The sequence below is a fragment of the Peromyscus eremicus genome, chromosome 23 (assembly GCF_949786415.1).
Source record: "Peromyscus eremicus chromosome 23, PerEre_H2_v1, whole genome shotgun sequence".
Classification (NCBI taxonomy): Eukaryota; Metazoa; Chordata; class Mammalia; order Rodentia; family Cricetidae; genus Peromyscus; species Peromyscus eremicus.
The window spans coordinates 9,689,549-9,706,972 of record NC_081438.1 but is presented as its reverse complement, the minus strand read 5'-3'; positions in this window follow the sequence as shown (position 1 = coordinate 9,706,972).

Here is a 17,424-nt window from a genome sequence, read left to right as displayed (position 1 = left end):
ATCTTTGTGAATTCGAGGCCAGCCTGGTCTAAAGAGCGAGATCCAGGAAAAGGCGCAAAGCTACACAGAGAAACCCTGTCTCAAAAAACAAAAAAAAAAAAAAAAAAAAAAGATGAAAAATGTGCTTGGCAAGTCTGGAGAGGTGCCTTAGCAGTTAGAATTGAGGTTTGTAGGCAAAGTTGAGGTCAAACTCACAATCGTCCTGCCTCTACCTCCTGAGAACTGGGATTTTTTTTTTTTTGGTTTTGAGATAGGGTTTCTCTGTAGTTTTAGTGCTTGTCCTAGATCTCACTCTGTGTCCAGGCTGGTCTCAAACTCACAGAGATCCGCCTGGCTCTGCCTCCCGAGTGCTGGGATTAAAGGCGTGTGCCACCACTGCCCGGCTGAGAACTGGGATTGCAGACAAGCATGAACACTCGCAGCAAGCAATGTTTTAATGCAGTGTGTTATCTTTTACACACAGCCTAACACAATGAGAGACGGGAGGATACCTTCCAACTGCTCTTCCTTCCAGAGGACCTGCGTTTGATTCCCATCACCCCGCTGGATGGCTCACAACCATCTGTGATTCCAGTTCCAGGGGATCTGTCGCCCTCTTTTGCGGCCACCCCCTCCCCCCGACACTGCCCTCAACCGGAGCACAGACATACATGCAGGCAAAACACTCATCCACATAAAATAAGAATACATAACCTTTAAAAATCCATACAATAATAAATAGTTTAAAAAATAAATAGCCTGTTTGGCAGTCTGTTAAGCACCGCCTACTGTGTGTCATGTCCATTCCCAAAGAGAACCCTCTCAGGTTGGAGGTTTTCACTTACTGAGGAGAAGGGGCTTGAGGGAAGCCCAGAGAGGTTCAGAGGCATACCGTGAGCAACACAGCCGAGAAGCATGACGGCTGGATTCAACCTCAGCTGTCTGGTTCCAGACTCAGTCTTGTGGCTGATGCAGTGGGCGTTTGAACTTGGGGGAGAGCATGTGGCAGTATGGCTTTTGGAGATCTTGGGGGCTATTAGCCAGCTCTGTGGGGCTGCACTCGTCTGCCCCTGAAATGAATTTGCTCAGATAAAAACTGCATGCTTGTCCAAATGAGGGACTGGGCAGCTGCCTCGGGGGTGTGCTTGGAAGATGTTGCCGGGTCCTTGGCTCCCAGAAATGTCTCTCCCCCCGGACACCTGTCACACGGCCTCAAATTCCACCAACATAAGACTATGCCACTGCGCTTCCATTACGGAGTGTTTTGGGGACATGGTTTAAATGTGGACAGTATGAGGTCACAGCTACACCCTTCTTCAGAGTCTTTTCCCAGTCAGGCTTCTAGCTTTGGGGGGGTGGACTCCGTACAGACCACAGAGAATGCTGGGAAATCAGCAGGCCTGAGATTTCAAAGCCTTGCATCCTGGTTGTGTTAGAGACAGCAACCTCCGTGTTCCCCAGGGACCCGGCCTCAGAAGGCTCCACCTGTCCCTCTGCCAAACGCGGCTGGTGTGTTTTAGGCTAGACCCCTAAATAGCCATGATAGGCGAGGGGGAGCCGCCTGCTTGTCATAAGACTGTTGAATGTCCCAGCTGCCATTCGGCAAGAACCTCACGTTGTCACGTTCCTTCTTGGCTTCCTTTTCCATGATTACCCCACCTGTGGGATTATTCACTTAACATCTTTCCCGAAACCGACTCACTTCAGAGGAAAACAAACATCTATTTTAAGGGTGGCCGGCTTGAGTTTTCTTCACCAAGAAGGTGTGATAAAACCCTCTTTCTGTGTTTTTTCCCCCTTTTCTCAGAAAAACAAACAAAAACAAGCAAACAAACAAACCCAAATGTTAGTGACAAGTTTTATATTTTTACTACTATTTTAACTTTTTACATAAATTTATTTGTTTACTGTGTGTGTGTGTGTGTGTGTGTGTGTGTGTGTGTGTGTGTGTGTGTGACAGTGTCCATGTGAATGTCAGAGGAATCAATTGAATCAGTTGTCCCCTTCCACCATGTTGGTCTGGGGGTGGAACTCAGGCTTGGTGACAAGTGCCTTTAACTGCTGAACCATGTGCCTGCAAAACACACACACACACACACACACACACACACACACACACACACACACACTTTTGAGACAGGATCTCTCTACATAGCCCCCCCCAGCTATCCTGGAATTTACTATGCAGATGAGGCTGTCCTTAAACTCAGAGATCTACGAGCCTCTGCCTCCCTAGTGCTGGGATTAAAGGTGTGTGTTACTATTCCTGGCCCCACACAGCCCTATTTAGATATATTTTAACACTTTTCTGCCCTGTGTTTCTTCTCATCTTTCTCCCAACCAGGCGAATCCCCTGCACAGTGCTCTCCTTCCAAACCTTTGTCTTACGTCACTTCGGAGGTTCCTGTGAGACATGATCCTTATAGTTGGAGTCACGGAGAGCACTAATTTTTATGCTCATAGCTGTTTGAACTAAAGACACGCTGGGAACACATACAATCACCCTGCCCAGCTTTCAACAATAGACTAAGTGGTATGTGGGTAATTGCTTCCTTCTTAAAAATGTCATGCTCAGTGTGGTGGTGGTACATGCCTGTCATCTCAGAACTTTGGAGGCTGAGACAGGAGGATTAAGTTCAAAGCCTTCCTGAGCTACATAGCAAGGCTATATCTCCAACTACCAGCACAGGATAAGGAGTCTGCAGACATTGGCTCGGCCTCTGGAGCTGCGACTGGAGGCCACGTCTTATTCTTCTGTGGGTCTTCATTGCCCTGCCCATGAAAGAAGAGCGTAATGTTGCTCTAAGTCTTTGAGGTTCCCACACAGTCGGGAACTGGGGATTGAAGTCAGAGCGCCACATGTGCCAGGCCAGTGCTCTGCCACAGAGTGAAATCCTCGGCATTCTATTTACTGTTGATATTGAGACAGTGTCCGACCTCATCGTGAACTCACTCTACAGCCCAGGCAGGCCTAGAACTTGTGATCCTCCTGCTTCAGTCTCTCAGGTAGCTGGGAGAACAGGTCTACAACACCAGGTTCACTGGACCCTTCTTCTGGAGTGGTAGGACCAGGGATAGAGCCTTGGTTCCAGGTCCCAGAGTCTCTTCTCCCATTGAGGTGAGAACCTGACCCAGAGATGCCCGTTTTGAAGGAATGTCTCAGTGGCATCCCTGCATTCTCAGAACAATGTAGCCACATCACCGTCTAATTCCAACAAACCTGTCATCATTCCTCAAACCTCCCCTCTCCCTCCCTCTCCCCAGCCCTTGGGAATCACAGCCTGCTTTTGGGTATGGATCTGTCTGTCTTAGATATTTCCGGTAAATGGAATTGTATACTGTGCCCACTGTGTGTGCAACGTCTTTGATTTAGCATCATCTTTTTGAATTTTCTCTTCATTGATGCTTGTTTGTTTTTTGATGGCCAAGTCAAACTCTTTGGAGTGGCTACTACATGTTTTGTTTATCCATTTACTTGTCACTTCCAGTTTTTGGCTATTGTCAACAAATCTGCTTATGAACATTCATGGACAAATTTCTATTTGTCCATGGGTGCGCCTCGTCCCATGCTTCCAGCTCTGTTCTTCTTCTCCCACCCCTCCAGACCTTTGCTTTTCTTTCTTCTTCCCTTTTTGACCTCCCCTTTCTCCCTCTTCTCTCTCTGCTCCTCTCTTCTTTTTTTTTTTTTTTTATAGGATCTCTCTATGTAACTCAGGCTGTCTTTTAATTGTGTAAATTGTGTGTGCATGTGTGTTTACTTGGCATGTGTGAAGGTCAGAGGTTGACATTGGGATGTCTTCACAATTGCTCCTCCTCCTCCTCCCCTCCTCCTCTTTCTCCTCCTCCTCCTCCTCCTCCTCCTCCTCCTCCTCCTCCTCCTCCTCCTTTGAGACAGAGTTTCTCTGTGTAGCCCTGGGCTGTCTTAGAACTCACTCTGTAGACCAGGCTGGCCTCAAACTCAGAGGTCCACCTGCTTCTGCCTCCCAAGTGCTGGGATTAAAGGTGTGCACCACCACATCCAAGCTTGCTCTTTTTTTTAATTTAAAAAATAATTGAGATTGTAATATAATCACAACATTTCACCCTTGTCTTTCCTCCCTCCCAACCTTCCTATATACTCCTCCTCACTCTCCTTCATATTCACCGTCTCTGTTTTCACTAATTGGTATTGCATGCATATATATGCACACACACACACACACACACACACACACACACACACACACACACATTCCTAAATATAACCTACTCAGTACATATGATGTTACTTGTATGTGTGTTTTCAGGGATGATTATTTGGCCCTGGACAACCAATTGGTGTGTTCTTCCCCGGGGAACCTACCTACCTCTTTTGCTCCCAGCATTCCTCAGTTGCCTGTAGTGCTTTATAAGGCTGTGGGCTTCTCTCTGTCCACTTGGGATGTCCATTGGTGTCTTCCTTGTTTAGCTCACATTTGAGCCATCAAGTTGGTGAGACTTACAGGTGAAGCCTCTGACATTATTAGAGACACAACCTAACAGCAGATGACATGATCCTCTGGTTCTTACTTTTCCCCATCTTTTCTTCTACAGTGTTCCGTGAGCCTTACATGCAGGAGGACTGTTTTGTAGATGGGACCAGTCTCTACAAACCTGCATTTTGACTGGTTGTGGTTTTCTGTAGTGGACTCTGTCTGATGTACCACTTCATTTGTTGAGACAGGGTCTCACAGAACCTGAAGGTCACCATTTAAGCTGGACTGGCTGGCCAGGGAGCCCCAGGAACCCCCTATCTCCACCTGTCTCCCCCATTAAGTGGATTATGGGGATAACCACCACACCTGACTTTTGACCTAAGTCCTAGGGATTCGAACTCAGGTCCTCAGGATTAGGCACTTCCCTAACCCCTGTCTTCGAACTCTTGATTCTTTGCCTCATTCTCCCAACTCATGGAAACCCAGGTTGGCACGACCATACCTGGTTCCTGTTGTGCTTTTCATTTTTCCTGGGAAGATGCCGAGCCGTGGACTAATGGATTTTGTAGTAACTCAGTAAAGATTGTCCCTGGAGGTCCTCCCACCACTGTGGAGGTGTGTGCCTAGAAGGAGATGGTTCCAGGCTTGCAATCAGAATTCCAGGAGGATTATCAAAGGGCCAAGAATGAATGAGGTCTTAGGCTCCATCTCCAGCAACCCTAATCCCAGCACTTAAGACGTGGAGGCAGGAGGATCAGGAGTTTAATTCATCCTCATCCACAAAGAGAGTTTGAGGCCAGCCTGGGCTATATGAAACTCAAGCCCAAGAGAAGAAATGGATAGCATAAGGGCTAGCAATTATCTCTCCTGGCTGGAGGAGGGTCCTCTGATTCTTCAGCAGGCAGAAGCAGGTCTTGCAGGATAGAAGCAGAATCGCTTCCGTTCTCCACAGTGGTGGAGGCAGAGGTGGGGTGGTTGGGGCCAGGCAAGGATCCCTGAGCAGAGGGGACCCTGGTTGAGTCTTGGAGGTGGCCTGTGCTTCCCAGATTCCCTTAGCAGGGTCGGGCTGGCAGAGCCGCCTCTTCCTCTGGAAGCGCTTGTGCTTGGCAAGGCTTGCCTGGGGCCCCACCCCCACATAAACAGCAGATGCGCTTCGTTGCTCTGATTACTGCAGAAAAGCGGTGGCCAGGGCCCATGGCACGTCCAAGGATCACTCAGGGCCCAGGGAAAGCGGGGGAGCCTGCACACACCCCAGAGGGTCAGCCTGCGCACACCCCAGGAGCAGGTGCTCTGCGAACTTCCCTCACAGGCCTGCCAACACCGTCCACCCGCGAGGCAGCACGCACGCAGCCCAGTTATTTCATCTCAGGGCCTCTCTCGGGCAGCAGCTGGCAGGGACAGTCGGGGGGCACATGCGCAGTGGCCGGTGGGATGTGGGCTGAGGGCTCTGGTTGACCCAAGGCCCTTCATCTCCATGCTTCTGCCAGTGTGCCCGGTTGTAGATTTTTTTTTTCCCCAGGCACCTTCTTGGGAGAGAGGGCAGGCAGGATCTGGTTTCATGGCCTATTCAGAGAGCAGAGCTCTGCCGCTGGGGCATTCCTGGCCTCGGCATCACTGGTAGTTAGTGTGTTATTTATGGCGCCCTCCTGACTCCCGTAGCTATTAGGCCTCTGGGTGGGGCACCATGCGCTCATCCATCGATCAGTCAGCCTACTCCAGGAGAGGGTATCTGGTTCTCTTGCAGCAGGGCCCCAGCACTGCTCCAGATATGGCAGAAACAGGGCTGGGCAATGAAGCACTTCCCAAACACGCACAATGCTGCAGGTTCAATTCCCATCACCCCCCTCCCCAAAACAAAAGAGTGCAAAAATGGGTTACTCTGTAACTACCTACATTTCTCTCCTTCCTTTTAACTTTAATCTAAACTTTATTTATTGTCTGGCGAGTGGTGGTGGTAGGTACTCTCTTTCCACCATGTGGTTCCTGGGGATTGAACATAGGTCGTCATACTCGGGAGCAAGGGCCATCTTTTTTTCTTTTCTTTTCTTTTCTTTTCTTTTTTTTTCTTTTTTTTCTTTTTTTTTGTGATGGGGTTTCTCTATGTAGCTTTGGAGCCTTTCCTGCATCTCATTCTGTAGCCCAGGCTGGCCTCGAACTCACAGAGATCCGCCTGGCTCTGCCCTCTGCCTGGCTCTGCCTCCCGATAAAAGGCGTGTACCACCACCACCGCCCGGCTTCCACTGAGCCATCCTAAGGACCCAATCTTCTGGCCCTCCCCCCCACCTTTCGAGAATAGGTCTTTTGACACAGCCCTGTTTAGCCAGAAACTCACTCCGTAGCCCAGGCTGGCCTCAGACTCACAGAGATGCTCTTGCTTCTGCCTCCCTGGTGCTGGGATTAAGGGTGTGTGAGCCACGGTGGTCAGCAGTGCCGACTTTTTTAAGTGTCTCCTCTTCCTCCTCCTCCTTTCCAGCGGGTCTGATAGAGAGCCTGGCGGGTGGGACAAGGAATGGAAGAAAAGCAGTCCTCAGGGCCTGGTGTGCCAGCATTCCAGCAACAAGGACAAGGGCCTGGTCTGAAAACAAGAGAAAGTAAGGACTGACATTTGATATTTTGTCTTTTTTTTTTTTTTTTCCCCTTGGAGCTGAGGCAAGCTTGCTAGGCAAAGCGCTCTGCTACTGAGCTAAATCCCCAACCCCAACCCCAAGGACTGACATTTGAAGTTCTTCTTTGACCCCATCAGATGCACCCCCCTCCACACACATACACAGATTAAAAAAAATAATATAATTTTATGCAGTAGTAGACCTAGCACTTTGCTTTGAAAGGTCTGGGGGGAGTCAAAGCTTGTGTTCTCAGGAAGCAGGTGTATGTGTGTGTGTGTGTGTGTGTGTGTGTGTGTGTGTGTGTGTGTGAAGGAAATCAGAGAAACTGTCACGCTGGGTGTGGTATGGGATGTTCACGAACGCTCAGTGGCAAGTGGCCTGAGGCAGCAGGCTGATTGTGGAGGCAATTGCTCTCCTGTGGCCCATCCTTGTGAGGTGCAGCCCTCTGTATCAGCCCAAGTTTCGTGTGCACAAACTCAGGCAAATGAACACAACACTTGGTTGTGCTCAAGAGGGTCCCTAGTCGATGGAATAATTGGAACAAACCTATGTTTTCTTTTTTCTTTTCTTCTTTTTTCTTCTTCTTCTTCTTCTTCTTCTTCTTCTTCTTCTTCTTCTTCTTCTTCTTCTTCTTCTTCTTCTTCTTCTTCTCTCTCCTTCCCTCCCTCCCTCCCTCCCTTCCTTCCTTCTTTCTTTCCTTCCTTCCTTCTCTCTTCCTCCTCTTCTTCTTCCTTTTGGTGGTTTTGGAGACAGAATTTCTCTGTGTAACAGCTTTTGTTGTCTTGGAATTCATTTTGTAGACCAGGCTGGCCTGGAATTCATAGAGATCCTCCAGCCTTTGTCTCCTGAGTGCTGAGTGTCACCACACTCAGCTAAAACCCGTGTTTTCAAATACACTGTAATGGTCAGTGCTAATCCAACCTGCCAGGATCTAGAGTCACAAGGGAAATGGACCTCTGGGTCTGCCAGTGGTGGGTCACCTGGACCATATTAATTGATATGGGAAGATGTAGCTTGCTTGTGGGAAGAAGATCCCGGGCTGTATAAAATGGAGAACGTGTTCCTTGTTCTCTGTGTACTGATTGTGGATGGCATGAGAACAACTAGCTGCCTGCCTGGACTCCTCTGCATGATGCACTTTTTTTTTTTTTTTCGAGACAGGGTTTGTCTGTATAGTTTTGGAGCCTGTCCTGAAACTCACTCTGTAGCCCAGGCTGGCCTCGAACTCACAGAGATTCGCCTGGCTCTGCCTTCCGAGTGCTGGGATTAAAGACGTGTGCCACCACCGCCCAGCAGCATGGGAAATTTTAACCGTGATGCTCTGTTGAAGTTACTGTTCCTGCAAGTGCAGGTGTCACACGTAACCCACGCACAATGCAGCTTTCGTAACCTGGACGGCTCCTTCCCGATGCCACCGACACCCACAGCAACTCCGACAGCTATTCTTTGATGGGGTCCAGGCCCCTCCCCGTTCACACCCTGTCCCACAGCAATACTCAGATCCAGCTTGGAGGCTCCTGGAGGTGACCCATTTCCAGCCTCGGTTGGTGCCAGCCTGCCCGCTGGGGCTGCCTGTTGCAGTTCTCGTGGGACCACATGGATTGAGGTCACGGAGCAGATGGTAGTAACTTTCAGTTGGGAGCTGCCAGGCTACACTGGAACAAGTGACCCGGACATAAAAGCACACGCACGCACCGTCATCCCCTCTCGACATTTGGCCCATCACTCTGGGATCTGGGCCCTTTCAGTGCCTGTGTGGCTTCTTCCCAAAGGCTGGGCTGGCTTTTCATGCATCTCAGGCTTCTCTGAGCAGGAAGGGAGTGGGTATCTCACAGGCAGAAAGTGCATCTCAGCCCTCGGTCCCTGCCCCACCCTTTAGAGAGTGCCCGCAGCATCTTGGAGTCCTCAGATCATTAGTGGATGCTATTCTTGGGGTAATCATTAATGCCATTTTATAGATGGAGAAATGGAGGAAGGAAGAGGATGGCCCAGGGACTCATAATGCCTGTGGGCCAGAAGGACTTTACGAAGCCTTCCCTAAACACAGAGGTAATGAGTGGGAACACAGGCAACGTCAAAGTCAATAAAGTTTAAAAACAACAACAAAAGGAAAATGCTACTCTTCAAACCATGGGCTGGCGAGATGGCTCACTGGGGAAAGGAGCTTGCCGCCCCACCAAGCCTAACAACCTGAGTTCAGTCACTGGAACCACATAGTAGGAAAGGATAACACCTTCTAGATGTCTTCTGACTTCTAGGCACCATGCCGCTGTCATCCACGAACACACACACACACACACACACACACACACACACACACACACACACATCACAGAGAAAGTAAATTTAATTAAAAAAAAATGCTACTCTTGTAACCCTCCTAGGCAATTATGTTTTTTCATTTTGTGATGCCACAGCCCTGCCTCTTTCGAAGTTTGGTTCATGGATCTCTAAAAAAACAAACAAAACAAAACAAAACAAAACAAAAAAACCACCCAGAAGGAGCCTATTGACCCTGTGTGCATACATATGTGTATTTATTTGCTCTTGACTCTACCTTCTTTGGAGCTGATTGTGCCACAGGGCATGGGGCAATTTCAATAACTACTTACTTACTTACTTACTTACTTACTTACTGAATGAATGAATGAGGGAGTGAATGAGTAAATGAAGACAGGAGTCAGTAGAGTTCTGCCCAGGATCTAGCCTGATGCAATCATAAAGAGTGAAATCCAAGGAGGAGAAGAATGTTTTCCCACATTCTTAATTGTGAGGAAGTCAATTGTGTCTGTTCTATGGGGAAAATAAGACAGAGCTCTCAAGACACAGAAGGATTTCTCCTTGTGATTCACTCTGGGAACCTATCTCAAAGGATGGAGAGGCCCGCAGTTACGGTGGGTGCTCCCATTTCAGTTCATCCGATCTAGAGCCGGTCTCACAGACATGTATAGGGGTCTATTTCTATGGTGATTTTTAACCCAGTCAAGATTAACTGTCACAGAATGGGGAGGAGTTTATTATTTCTTTATTTTAATTACGTGGAGGTGTGTGTGTGTGTGTGTGTGTGTGTGTGTGTGTGTGTGTGTGTGTGTGAACAAGAGTGAAGGTGCCCACAGAAGCCAGCGGCATTGAATCCCCTGGAGCTGGAGTTACAGGTGGGTGTGAACCACCTGATATGGGCACTAGGCAATGGGGATTGACTTTGGGGTCCTCAGCAGCAAGCGCTCTTAACCACCCGGCTGTCTCTTCAGCTGAGGAAGAAATGTGTGAGGCCAGGATTCCTAGGTAGCACATTTTTCTTTTCTTTTTTCACTTCATTTGCTTGCCAGTATCTGCTGGCCAGCCACATTCTTGACTGGAAAAGCCTTAGACCTTGATATTGGAAGATTTGGGGTTGGAGTCTATCTTCGGCTGGCCATTGGATTATCACCCCAAGTCTCAGTTTCTTAAGCTTTACAATAGGTGGTCTCGAGCTGGACTCTTGAGACCATTGCTACAACAATCTGTTTGGCACCAGGGTGGGATGCGCTTTGGTGTGTAGTGGGTACTTAGCCCCAGGGGAAGAAGCCACAGTGAACAGAGGCTAGGAGCCAGGGCATTTATTTGTCCCTGTGTTCGTGGGATCCTTCTCAGGGTGCAGCACTGAGCATTTCCTTCCTGGTAGTGATCGGAGATTAATGGCAATGCCAGTGTGTCCCAGCTTGCCTCTGTAGCGGCACTTTCATGAACAGTGCTCCCGAGGCCTTCTCCAGCCCCTGGCTAAAGCCAGGACCAGACCCAGCTCAACCCTAATGGTACTAATCCTTCCATAAACGGCCTTTCATCCCAGCACCAGGCAGAATTTAATAACCACCAACCCCAGCCTCCTTCCACCCAGCCTTCCATTTATCAGCTGAGTTATTAACCTTGATATTTTCTGCCCAGGGGAAGAACTGTGGCTCCAGGGGGGTGGAGCGGGGGGCTTAGGAACATGCTTCAGGCTCTGCCACAAGCCAGACCCAGAGTCTGGTCCCCAAGTCAACATCTTCTGATGGCCTAAAGCCCCCCGCCCCAGAAAGATGGAGGAGGATGTATTTATTAATTTGTTATTTATTTGATTGGTTGATGGAGTGATTGAGATAAGGTCTCATGTAGCCCAGGTTACCCTCGAACTCATGATGAGGAGGCAGAGGATGACCTCGAATGTCTGATCCTTCTGTCTCCAGTTCCCAAGCATTAGCACGGGATCCCCATGTTCTGTTTATAGGGCACTGGGGACCAAACCCAGAGCTTCCTGCATGTTAGGCAAACATTCCACCAACAGCTGTATCTCCAGCTCCTGTCTGTTTACTTTTTATTTTTGAGGGAGGGTCTTGTTGTGTAGTCCCGGCTGGCCTTGAACTTACAATTCAGCTTTAGCTCCCCAAGTATAAGCGTTAAGGTGTTATCTACCCTTCCAGAAATGTTGGATCTCATTAAATGTCCACTTGTGGCTGTCACCGTACTGGTGCTTCAAGGACGGGGATGAACAGGAGGAGTAAGGACTCGAGCCCATGGACTTTGGCGTCTACCACCACAACAGAATCACAAAGCATGTAAGTAATTAAACAAGCTACATCAAGCTGAAAAAAAAAAAAAAGTATCTCAGCAACCATGCAGAGTGTCTATAAAGCAGTTATCTCAAGCTGGCTGTGGAGATTGAGGGAGGAGGATGCTGAGTTTGAGGTCAGCCTGGGATCCATAGCAAGACCGTGTGGTATGTGCCTGTAATCCTCAAACCTGGGAGATAGAGACAGGAGGGTCGGGAGTTCAAGGTGATCCTCAGAAATTTGAGGCCATAGTGAGACACATGAGGTCCTGCTTTTGTTTTTTTAAACCAACAACACAATTTTATTTGTGTCTTAAAGTCTCCGAAGGAATCACAGAGACAAGTTAACTCATTCTCTTTCTGTCTGTCCCCACATGGGAAAGAGAGATTGTGGCAGAATTCTGAAACTCAAGGGGACCTTGGTTTTTGTCATGCTCAGAATTTGCTTTAAAATTGTCTTTGTGCTGGAGCAGGCTGAGAGTCCATGGCCAGGGCACAGAACCTCGGAAGTGTCTGCCCCAGGAAATGGGGTTAGCTTGGGGGAAGGTCTCAGGGCGTTATCAGGAACTGCTCCTAACTTCTACAAGTACTGAGGGCCAAGGAGGGTGAGGCTGCCCCCCTCCCCCTCTCCCCCACTTCCAGTGTTCACTTCCTAGACTTCCCTGGTCTCCCTTCAATCTCAGATCTTCCTAGGAAACAGTTGCCTCCCATGAACTGGAGAGTACCACCTTCCAACATGGTGGCTTCTCAGCAGGGCCCCTCTCCATCCCTGTTATGCTCACATTGTTCTGACATCAGACCACTGCTTCCATCTCAGAAGTTTAAGGCTGGGGCTTTTATATGATAAATGATTCCATGGTAGATATGTTGAAACGAGAGAAAATTAGAGAGGGCTTGAGTTTTGTTTCTTTTACCTGTATTAGCCCTTAGAGCTTTAGAGAGCCGATGTCTACTGCAAATCTAGGTGTGTGTGTGTGTGGGGGGGAGGCAAGACCCAAGTGTTGATCCTGGGCCCAGTATCCTGAACAATCATATTTTACCTCCATTAGAGGTAGTTTGGTTGCAACTAAGAATCTTGATGACTTCTGTTAAAACTTCCACCTAAGGGCCAGGCAGTGGTGGTGCATGCCATTAATCCCAGCACTCGGGAGGTAGAGGCAGACAGATCTCTGTGAGTTTGAGGCCAGCCTGGTCTACAGAGCAAGATCCAGGACAGGCTCCAAAGCTACACAGAGAAACCCTGTCTCGAAACAAAACAAAACAAAACACTTCCACCCAACCCAGGTATGGTGGCTTGTGTCTGTAACTCCATCTTTTGGGAGACTGAGGCAGTGGGTTCATGATGAGTTTGAGACCATCCTAGGATATGTAATGGGTTCCAGAAAAAAATGAAAACAAAACCAGAGCTCCCTCAAAATCTATCCATCCATCTATCTACCCATCCATCCATCCATCCATCCATCCATCCATCTATCCATCCATCCATCCATCCATCCATCCATCCATCCATCCATCCATCCATCCATCTACTCATCAATTTATCTATCCATCTACCCACCCACCCGGCCATCTGGCCATCCATCTGTCTCTCCACATATCCATCCATCCATCCATCCATCCATCCATCCACCAACCCATTTATCCATCCAACCATTCATCTATCTACCCACCTACTTACTCATTTATCCACATATATGTCCATCCCTCCTCCACCAATCCCTCCATGTCCAGTCAGGCGAATGTGTGCCCCATGTCCACCATTACCCATCTTGTCTCATTTCTTCACTCTATTTTCTTCACTGCAGACACATTGGGCTGTGTGTTCCTCTCTGAATAAGCTTCTACTTCAGTTCCATTACCCATCCCCTCCCCCTGGGAAGCTCTATCCTTGTATTTTCTCATGGCTTCCTCTCCCTCCTTTCTTTCATGTTTTCATTCAAATGTTCTTTTCTCTGATCAGCCATTACCAAAAGGAGCTTTCTCTTTTCTTTTTTATCATTTGAGCTATCTCTTTCAACAGGGTCTCTCTATCGTCTATCTATCTATCTATCTATCTATCTATCTATCTATCTATCTATCTATCTATCTATCTATCTATCATTGCTAGAGTTTTCTCCAGCCCTGCCTGGCCTATGGTCAGAACAAATCTTTCTCACCCGCCGGTCCCGCAGTCGCTCAGACCCAACCAAGTAAACACACAGAGACTTATAATGCTTACAAACTGTATGGCCTTGGCAGGCTTCTTGTTATCTAGTTCTATCTTAAATTAACCCATTTCTATTAATCTATAAGTTGCCATGTAGCTCATGGTTTACCGGTATCTTAACATGTTGCTTCTCATTACGGCGGCTGGCAGCATCTCTCTGCCTCAGCCTTCCACTTCCCAGAATTATTTTCTCTGCTTGTCCTGCCTATACTTCCTGCTTGGCTACTGGCCAATCAGCATTTTATTTATACAGAGCGATATCCACAGCAATCTATCCATCTATCTATCTATCTATCTATCTATCTATCTATCTATCTATCTATCTATCTATGTATCATTGATCTATCTATCTGCTATCTATATCTTATATCCCTGGTTGGCCTTGAACTCCTGGCAATCCAACTACCTCAGGCTCTCAGCACTGGGATTCAGGCATGCACCACCACACCTGGCTGCATCTCCTACCTGCCCTTCTTGGATCCATCACCTTCTCACCACGCCTCACCAGCCCACGTGTTACATGCGTGCGGTGAAACTTGTCTTTCTTGTTTATTGTGTACACTCCGCTGACTCTCCAGTGGACTCTGAATTTGAAGGACATTTCTGTTTTCTTTATTGATGTGCTCCAGGGCACACAGGAGACATGACAGATACTCCCTGGAGACCAAGAAGAAGCCAGGCCAACATCTCAGTGCAAGCTTCCAACTTGTTACTGGGGAATCTTACCAGACCTTTCTGGGGCAGTTTTCTTTTTATCTGGAGCCTGCACAGCTGACCCCAGGAGAGTTACTACATTACTGTGCCCTTAAGAAATGCCCTGAACTTTCCATGCAAGCTGTGGACTTGGCTGTTGTAGACGCCTCATCCTGCTCAGGAAAACCTGAGGGCAAGGAAGGAAAAAAAAGTGAGCACTTCACACATTCATCTTCAAAGCACTTAATAAATGCTCAAGTCATTAATTCCCCCTGCTCCCTGGGAAGTGCGTTTTATTGTTGTTGTGCTGGTAACAGGGAAATGAATGTGGTGTGGAGGCTCCATCATTTTCCCAGGCCTGCGGAGCGAGCTGTGAGCAGTGCCAAAATTGTGTTGGCACCCGTGGAGTTTCTGGCCAGGAGGCCTGCTCGCTGCCTGTTGGTGGGCAGAGGCATGGAGTCAGATAGAAAAGAGTTTTAGATGGCTTGGATGAAGCTGTCCTTCATGCACTGAGAGCTGGGTGCTCATGAAACTGTGGAGACAGGGGAACACACCTGGATAGGACTTGCTCCCCCTTATTTTCATGTTTATGTTAGGTCTTCTTGATGTAAGCCAAGAGTTCACAGGGAATAAAGTGGACTTTTTTTCCCTGGATGGTCAGGATCCTTTATTCCAGAATTTTTTCTTTCTCTTTCTTTCTTTCTTTCTTTCTTTCTTTCTTTCTTTCTTTCTTTCTTTCTTTCTTTCTCTCTCTCTCTCTCTCTCTCTCTCTCTCTCTCTCTCTCTCTCTCTCTCTCTCTCTTTTTTGGTTTTTTGAGACAGAGTTTCTCCATGTAGTTTTGGTGCCTGTCCTGGAGCTTGCTCTATAGACCAGGCTGGCCTCGAACTCACAGAGATCCGCCTGTCTCTGTCTCCCAAGTGCTGGGACTAAAGAGTGGGCTACCACTGCCCAGCTGTGAAAACTTTAAGTGTAAGAAAATTCTAGGCCAGGTAATGGTGGTGCACGCCTTTAATCCCAGCATTTGGGAAGCAGAGGCAGGCAAATCTCTGTGAGTTCGAGGCCAGCCTGGTCTACAGAGTGAGTTCCAGGATAGCCAGAGCTGTTACACAGAGAAACCCTGTCTCAAAAAACCAAAACCCAAACCAAACAACAACAACAACAAAAAAGAAAAACTATATTAAGACAGTTTTCACATTTGTGCATGTGTGTGCATATTGGCCACAGGGCATATATATCGGTCAAATGACAATTTTCAGGAATCAGTTCTCTCCTTCCACCTCGTGGACTTGACGTCAAGTGTGTCATGCTTGGTGGTTGAGCGCTCTCACCCACCCTCCTTTACTCCTTTTCCAGAATCATGTAGCTATTCAGAGCCTGGTGTGGTGGTGCATGCCTACAATCCCAGCAGTTGGAAGGTAAGACAGGATGATTGTGAGTTCAAGGTCAGCCTGGGCTATATTATGAGATACTGTCTCAAAAAAAAAATATAAAATAAAATAAAGAACCAACCAAACAAGCAAATAAAACTAAGAAAATTTATCAATTTCTTATCCTGATAATGTCCAGTTTTCTCAGGTAAGGGCCATCAAGGAGTTTATTCTATTGAATCATATCAAGGAGGCTGAAAGAAGTAAGTATTCTTTTTAAAAATTACTTTTATTCTATCTCTGTTTCTGTCATCTGTGTGTGTGTGTGTGTGTGTGTGTGTGTGTGCGCGCGCGCGCGCGCGCGCGCGCGCGCGCGCGCGCACGAATGCCACAATGCATGTGTGGAGGTCAGAGGGTAACTTGCTGGAGTCGGAACCCATGCTGGCTTGGAGTTCTTGTTAATCTTCATTTATTAACCTCCTCCACCCCGGGGCCCCGCCCCATCCCAACATCCTGCCTAAGGCTGAGATTCAAATGTATGCCATCATGCCTGCTGCAGATGCCAGATCTTAAGAGTAAGGCTGCTAGGTATGGGGGCACACATCTTGGAGGTGGAGGCAGGGCCAGTTCTGGTATACGTGGTTAATTCCAATCCAGCCAGGACTACATAGAGAGACCTCGCTTCAAAACAAAACAAAGCAAAACAAAACAAAACAAAACAAAACAAAACAAAACAAAACAAAATGAGTAAAGCCAATATTGCTCTAGACAGCCCTACCCAAGCCAGGAATCCTCATCTATAAATGGCTTAGTACCAGTCTATCTGCCTCCTATACCTTCAGAAGGATGTGAATAGCAGCCAGCGCCTCAACCATCTTTCACACATCCAACCAAAAATCATGAGGTGTGATGGGAAAAGGAACAAGTGGCTGAAAACCAAGAGAAAAGAAAACACATATGGACACAGCCCCATAGGTTGTTCAAATAACATTTTCAGATAGGGGACCTGGGTGTATATCATCCAATGTGTGGGATGGGGGTATCTGACAATGATTCTAATGGTTAGTATGTCTTTAAGATGATTAAAAAGTTATATAGCTGCTGGCTCACACCTGGAATCTGAGCACTCGGAGATGGAGGCAAGGGGCCAGCCACCACTCTGTAGCGATTTCAAGGCTAACCTGAGCTCCATGAAACTGCCTCAAAAACCAACCAACCCACTCACCTACCAACCAACCAACCAACCAACCAACCAGCCAACCAACCCACCAACCAACCATCCAACCAACCAACCAACCTACAAACCAACCTACCAACTGACCAACCAAACTAGAATAAAAAGAAGGATGCAGAGCTTCAAAGAAAAAATAAAATCCAGTTTTAAGAAGTTAAAACAGAGATTCTAAATCTGAAAAACATGATTTTTTTCTTTTCCTCTTCTTCCTCTTTTGCTTTCCCCTCCTCCCCTTCCTCCTCCCCCTCCTCCTTCCCCTCCTCCCTCTTCTCCTCCTTCTTTTAAAAACAGGGTCTCACTATATAGCCCTGGCTGTC